Genomic DNA, 7,593 nt, shown 5'->3' on the forward strand with positions numbered 1-7,593 from the left:
CTTGAGCTTAGGAAGCTCAAGCGGGAACTTAAACCTAGTCAAAATAAATAAGAAAAATATTGTTTTAGCTTAACTGTGCTTGTTATGATCACGCCTTGGGAATATTGATTGCGCCTATATGAAGGGCAGTTGCCCGAAACGTCGCCCGTTATATATTTGTTGTTGTTCACACGGAGCGTGTTGATCTGCTGCCGTTGGCTGTGCTTGCTGCAGCATCACCATGTACTAAACACAAATATGGGGCCGTCCATAAATGACGTCACGCGATTTTGGACGATTTTTCACCCCTCCCCCTCGTCACACGGCGTCACAAAAAGGTCAGACCCCCCTCAAATGACGTCACAAAGCTCTGCCCCCCCCCCAAAACCATATTTCCATTTTGAAAATAAAACATGCTTCAAAACGCTTTAAACTATCGTCATTGTAGTGCGTATTTAATGTGGCGCTGCACTCTGATGTTGTAGGAGTGCTGTTATAACAATTCTATATTTATTTAAAGTTGCGCATTTTGACGTGACGTCACATTTCTCAACGCCCCACCCCCCTTCTCGTCACACATCGTCACAAATGTCTGACCCCTCCCCCCCCACCCCCTAGGTGCGTGACGTCATTTATGGACGGCCCCTATGATAATAAACTTAAAATTAAACTCTACACTATTTTTCTAATTTATTTTACACCGGGCGTAAGGCCCCCCACTCTTTTGTTCAGAAGCTAACCACGTGGCCATCACGAGTGATGGCTGCTCAACCACGTGGCTCAAGTGGCCTATCAACTAACGCATGGGAAATCGTAGCAGCCAAAAGAGTCTAAAACGATACTAATATTTTTTTTTATTTTACACCGGGCGTAAGGCCCCCCACTTAGCTGTTACGCAGGAGCGCTTGTTCAGAACAGACCACGTGGCCATCACGAGTGATAGCTGCTCAACCATTGTGGCTTATCGTCAACACATGGGAAATCATAGCAGCCAAAATAGTCTAAAACGATACAAATATTGTTAATTTTTACACCGGACGTAAGGCCCTCCACTCAGCTGCTTTGTAGTAGCTCTTGTTCAGAAGCGACCACGTGTCCATCACGAGTGATAGCTGCTCAACCACGTGGCTCAAGTGGCTTATCAACTAACGCATGGGAAATCGTAGCAGCCAAAAGAGTCTAAAACGATACTAATATTGTTAATTTTACACCGGGCGTAAGGCCCTCCACTTAGCTGCTACGCAGCAGTGCTTGTTCAGAAGCTAACCACGTGGCCATCACGAGTGATAGCTGCTCAACCACGTGGCTTATCAACTAACGCATGGGAAATCGTAGCAGCCAAAATAGTCTAAAACGATACAAATATTTTTTTTTTATTTTACACCGGGCGTAAGGCCCTCCACTCAGCTGCTTTGTAGTAGCTCTTGTTCAGAAGCTAACCACGTGGCCATCACGAGTGATAGCTGCTCAACCACGTGACTCAAGTGGCTTATCAACTAACGCATGGGAAATCGTAGCAGCCAAAAGAGTCTAAAACGATACTAATATTGTTAATTTTACACCGGGCGTAAGGCCCCCCACTCAGCTGCTTTGTAGTAGCTCTTGTTCAGAAGCGACCACGTGTCCATCACGAGTGATAGCTGCTCAACCACGTGACGGCTTTATCGTCATCGTCATCATCACCACCACGTGGAAATTAATAGCAGCCAAATATTCGAACATTTCTAGCAGCGACAAAAAAAAGACCCGATCAACTATTTTTGTTTATTTAGCCAGGGAAGGCCCCACTGAGCTATACGTCTGGTTCTCAAAAGCGTCCCTGCCCGTCATCACGTGGTCGATTCTGGATTTGAAGTTTTCGTGACTGCAAGGAATCCATCCATAACCTTTGTCGTAAAGTGGCTGAAATCATCATCACACGGAGAGAGAGAGACACGCAAACTCCAAATATACAGCAGCAGCAGGCGTGGGCGAAGTAGTCAACATCTCCTAGCCACCGTGATGATGATGATGAGAGAGAGAGACAGGCAAACTCCAAATATACAGCAGGGGTCAGGGTCGGGATGTAACCCACGACCTCCCGCACACCAGGCGAGGTAGTCAACATCTCCTAGCCACCGTGATGATAAGAGAGAGAGAGACACGCAAACTCCAAATATACAACAGGGGTCAGGGTTGGGATGTAACCCACGACCTCCTGTGTACCAGGCGAGGTAGTCAACATCTCCTAGCCACCGTGATGATGATGAGAGAGAGAGAGAGACGCAGACTCCAAATCTACAGGAGCAGCAGAAGGCGTCGCCAGGTTCGGGATCAAAACCACTACCTCCTGCATACCAGGCGAGGTAGTCAACATCTCCTAGCCACTGTGATGATGATGATGAGAGAGAGCGACGCAGACTTCAAATACAGCAGCAGCAGGTGTCAGGGTCATGATCGAACCCACGACCTCCTGTATACCAGGTGAGGTACTTAACATCTCCTAGCCACCGTGATGATGATGAGAGCGAGAGAGTCACACAAGCTCCAAATATACAGCAGGAGGTGTCAGGGGTCAGGATCGAACCCACGACCTCCTGCATAATAGAAATTAAAATTAATTCCAATCCGGATTGAAAGATATTATATGAGAAAAGCAAGGTCTGTTCCGAAACTGGGAGACATCTTCCGAAATTGAAAGATAACTTCCGAAAAATGTTTTAATATATCTTAATCTTGGTTCTTTCGGTAAAGTCACGTAGAAGGGAAACAATAAAATAAAAAAAATATTTTTTTTATATTTTTTTATTATATACTATTTTATTGTTTCCCTTCTACGTGACTTTATATATTTGATTGTTTCCCTTCTACGTGACTTTACCGGGAAGAAATAAAATAATAAATATTTTTTAATTATTTTATTGTTTTAAATCAAAATTGAATATATATCTTCTGAAGCTAGAAGATATCTTCCGAAATAGGAAGTTATCTACCGAAACGAGTAGACTTCTACCTATACTGGAAGATATCTTCCGAAATGGGAATACATCATCCGAAACAAGAAGAGTTCTGCCGAAACTGGAAGATATCTTCCGGAAGATTAAAATCAAAACACGCGTCACTCGTACGTCACGAGACCACGTCAGATGATCCGGGTTGGGCGGTACCATCATCACGGTGGTGAGGGGGGGGGAATGTTTTTTAACATCTAAATCCAACTATATTTCAGCATAATAAAAAAATACAAAAGCATACGAAAATAATTTTCCAAAAGTTAAAAACAACTTGTGTGTTTGTATATTTTTTATGCGTGTATTGTGCTTCTAAATAGATTTTTTTAAAAAATATAATTAAAAAAAATATATGCGTGCCAATTGTATTACACCCTCCAGACCCCCCCGTCGCTCCCACCCGCAAATGGTTTAGCCCAAAGTACAGTGCACATCACGCGAGTTGCAAAGTTGAAAGAAGACCTTCGCTTGGGGTACAGTTCGCTTTGATTTTCCACAAATTTTTTTGCGTTGTTGCATTAAAAGTTAACAGAAAAAACTATTTTTTTTTAAACCTTTACGAGTTAACAGACGCCAAACCCGGTTGGCCGTGCGCGTCAAGTCGCGTTTTAAATATCGACTGCTCAACAAGGATTGATTTTGAACGCTTTTATTGTGGGGTTATGATAGCGCCAAATTGGGGGAGAGACAAAGGCGGCCGGGCGTGGTGGTGCTGATCACCCCCCCCCCCCTCGTGTAACCACAGCGCCCGGTAGCTTTCATAGGCGCTGTTCGCTAACAGCACTTGCCCCTACAACCTGTTAGAGGCTACACGGGGGACCTTTGTCTGTGTATAGGTGCTGCTGCTACTCGCTAACAGCACTTGCCCCTACAGCCTGTTAGAGGCTACACGGGGGATCTTTGTCTGTGTATAGGTGCTGCTGCTACTCGCTAACAGCACTTGCCCCTACAGCCTGTTAGAGGCTACACGGGGGATCTTTGTCTGTGTATAGGTGCTGCTGCTACTCGCTAACAGCACTTGCCCCTACAGCCTGTTAGAGGCTACACGGGGGATCTTTGTCTGTGTATAGGTGCTGCTGCTACTCGCTAACAGCACTTGCCCCTACAGCCTGTTAGAGGCTACACGGGGGATCTTTGTCTGTGTATAGGTGCTGCTGCTACTCGCTAACAGCACTTACCCCTACAGCCTGTTAGAGGCTACACGGGGGATCTTTGTGTATAGGCGCTGCTGCTACTCGCTAACAGCACTTGCCCCTACAGCCTGTTAGAGGCTACACGGGGGATCTTTGTCTTGTTTTGTTAGTAAGTACACCTAGCCTGGCACAAACACCCAGTGACGATTGTCTGAACCGGTCACGGTGCTTCCCCTAGGTCGACTCGGCCTCAAATTAGTTACCTGGTGCTGTGGAGTAAACTTCGACATGCTGGGCATGGTGCTCTCTAACAGCACTTGCCCCAACCAGCCTGTTAAGGCTATACGGGGGGTCTTTGTGAGTTGTTGAGTGACCAGATCTACGTAACTTTACTTATCTGACGTTAAATATTTTTTTTTACAGAGAACCATAATTCAAGGCCTTTGACATCGTTTAAAAGCGGTAATACAAAAAGCCATAGACTCATCACACAGAGACCCATAGACTCATCACACAGAGACCCATAGACTCATCACACAGAGACCCATAGACTCAACACACAGAGACCCATAGACTCATACAGAGACCCATAGACTCATCACACAGAGACCCACAGACTCACCACACAGAGACCCACAGACTCACCACACAGAGACCCATAGACTCATCACACAGAGACCCATAGACTCACACACAGAGACCCGTAGACTCATACAGAGACCCATAGACTCATCACACAGAGACCCATAGACTCATCACACAGAGACCCACAGACTCATCACACAGGGACCCATAGACTCATCACACAGAGACCCACAGACTCATCACACAGAGACCCATAGACTCATCACACAGAGACCCATAGACTCATCACACAGAGACCCCATAGACTCATACAGAGACCCATAGACTCATCACACAGAAACCCATAGACTCATCACACAGAGACCCATAGACTCATCACACAGAGACCCACAGACTCATCACACAGAGACCTGTAGACTCATCACACAGAGACGCATAGACTCATCACACAGAGACCCACAGACTCATCACACAGAGACCTATAGACTCATCACACAGAGACCTATAGACTCATCACACAGAGACGCATAGACTCATCACACAGAGTAAAAAAAAACTGGGTAAATTCTTAGCCTACCTATGTGGGCTGCAGTTTCGTAGAAAGTTTCTTTTCAGGAAACAATCCTCCTAGCTGCTATTAAAAAAAAAACTGTGAACATGCATTGAACGTACCGTATCGTACCGTGGTAAATCTAAAAGGAAATCGCTAGAGCTACGTACCGTACGTGCACTGAACTTACCGTAACGTATCATATCCTACTGTTACTCACCAAGATCCTGTCCGTCGTCTGCGATGCTTGAACGATGTCTAGGTTGTTGACGGCTTCGTCAACTCAACTTAGTTGTCGGAAGAGGAGGATGGCAGAGAGACAATTTCAACCGAGAAGATGGATTCTGGCTTAGCAATCATTGGAAAGATTTGATAAATCATTTCGGGTCTTAATTGATTGTTCGCGCTTACGGTGGCTTTCAGACAGCATACATTAATTTTTCGTCTCCCCCCTCCTCTTTTCAGAACATAGATGGACTCGTCCTTCTAAATAAACTGCCAAATCGCTGCGCGTGGCGCTGACGTTTTTTTAAAATAAATAAATAAATTCGCCCTTTGAAAATAAATTAATGCGAACCGACACACCTGATGACGACCGTTTGTGTTATGGTCGAAACGTCGTGAGGATTTTTATTGTTTTATATATATTTTATATATCTTATTATTTTATTGTTTCCCTTCAATGTGACTTTACCGAAAGAGCTAAGAATATGATCGAGTTACCGTTATCGTATCTCGTAGTACGCTTCTGCGTTTGCCTGCCGCGCGAAATATAAATAAAAAAATACTCTTTGGTTCTAATCGGTAAAGTCACGTAGTGGGTAAAAAAAAATAAAAGAACAGAAATCACGACGTTTCGGGCCACAACACAAGCGGCCTTCATCAGGTGAAGGGACCGGACTGTCTCGAGGACAGCGCTGGAGTGAAACACAGCCACGCTCAGACCGCGGACCTTTAAAGCTGTGTGCGGTCTGAGCGTGGCTGTGTTTCACTCCAGCGCTGTCCTCCAGACAGCCTGATCCCTTCACCTGATGAAGGCCGCTTGTGTTGTGGCCCGAAACGTCGTGATTTCTGTTTAATTTTTTTTTACCTACTACGTGACTTTTCCGAATAGAACCAAAGAGTGTGGATCCTTGCAGTCACGAAAGCTTCAAATCTAGGACTGCGCCGTAACTGGGTTCGTTCCGTCTTCATTTCAGACGCTTCGAGTTGCTTCAACGTCCAAGCGCCCTTCAAGGGCCCTTCGCCGCCGGAGCAAGTCAACTTTTCAAGCGTCACGTGATCGAGGATGAACGCCAACACCGTCGGCTAACTCGAGGGCGACCTGACCTCGGTCGAATCGCTTCGGTTCGCTTAGACACCAACGGCCGCTGGCCCCGACAGCTCACCATGCACCCGCTCGCCCACCCGCTCGCCCACCCGCTCGCCCACCCGCTCGCCCACCCGCTCGCCCACCCGCTCGCCCACCCGCTCACCTACGCGCGCCAACAATACTCCTTTATCTTGCTCTCTGCCCGACCTCCCACACCTGGTTAATACAAAAAACAACTTGAACTTTGACCTCACCCGCTCACCCACCATCTCACCCGTCCACTCGCCCGCTCACCCAACATCTCATCCATCCACTCGCCCATCCACTCGCCCGCTCACCGACCATCTCGCCCATCCACTCGCCCGCTCACCCACCATCTCACCCACTCACCATCTCACCCATCCACTCACCCACCCACCATCTCACCCACCCACCCACCATCTCACCCACTCACCCATCCACCATCTCACCCACTCACCCACCCACCATCTCACCCACCCACCATCTCACCCACTCACCCATCCACCATCTCACCCACTCACCCATCCACCATCTCATCCACTCACCCATCCACTCGCCCGCTCACCGACCATCTCGCCCGCTCACCGACCATCTCGCCCATCCACTCGCCCGCTCACCCACCATCTCACCCACTCACCCATCCACCATCTCATCCACTCACCCATCCACTCGCCCGCTCACCGACCATCTCGCCCGCTCACCGACCATCTCGCCCATCCACTCGCCCGCTCACCCACCATCTCACCCACTCACCATCTCACCCATCCACTCGCCCACCCATCATCTCACCCACCCACCCACCATCTCACCCACCCACCCACCATCTCACCCACCCATCCACCATCTCACCCACTCACCTACCCACCATCTCACCCACCCACCATCTCACCCACTCACCCATCCACCATCTCACCCACTCACCCACCCACCATCTCACCCACTCACCCACCCACCATCTCACCCACTCACCCACCCACCATCTCTATCCTGCGCTGTTATTGCCTTCCCACACCTGCTTACAAC

The sequence above is a fragment of the Petromyzon marinus genome, chromosome 70 (genome assembly GCF_048934315.1).
Source record: "Petromyzon marinus isolate PM22_M1 ecotype Great Lakes invasive population chromosome 70, UKy_Petmar_22M1.pri1.0, whole genome shotgun sequence".
In the NCBI taxonomy this organism is placed as follows: Eukaryota; Metazoa; Chordata; class Hyperoartia; order Petromyzontiformes; family Petromyzontidae; genus Petromyzon; species Petromyzon marinus.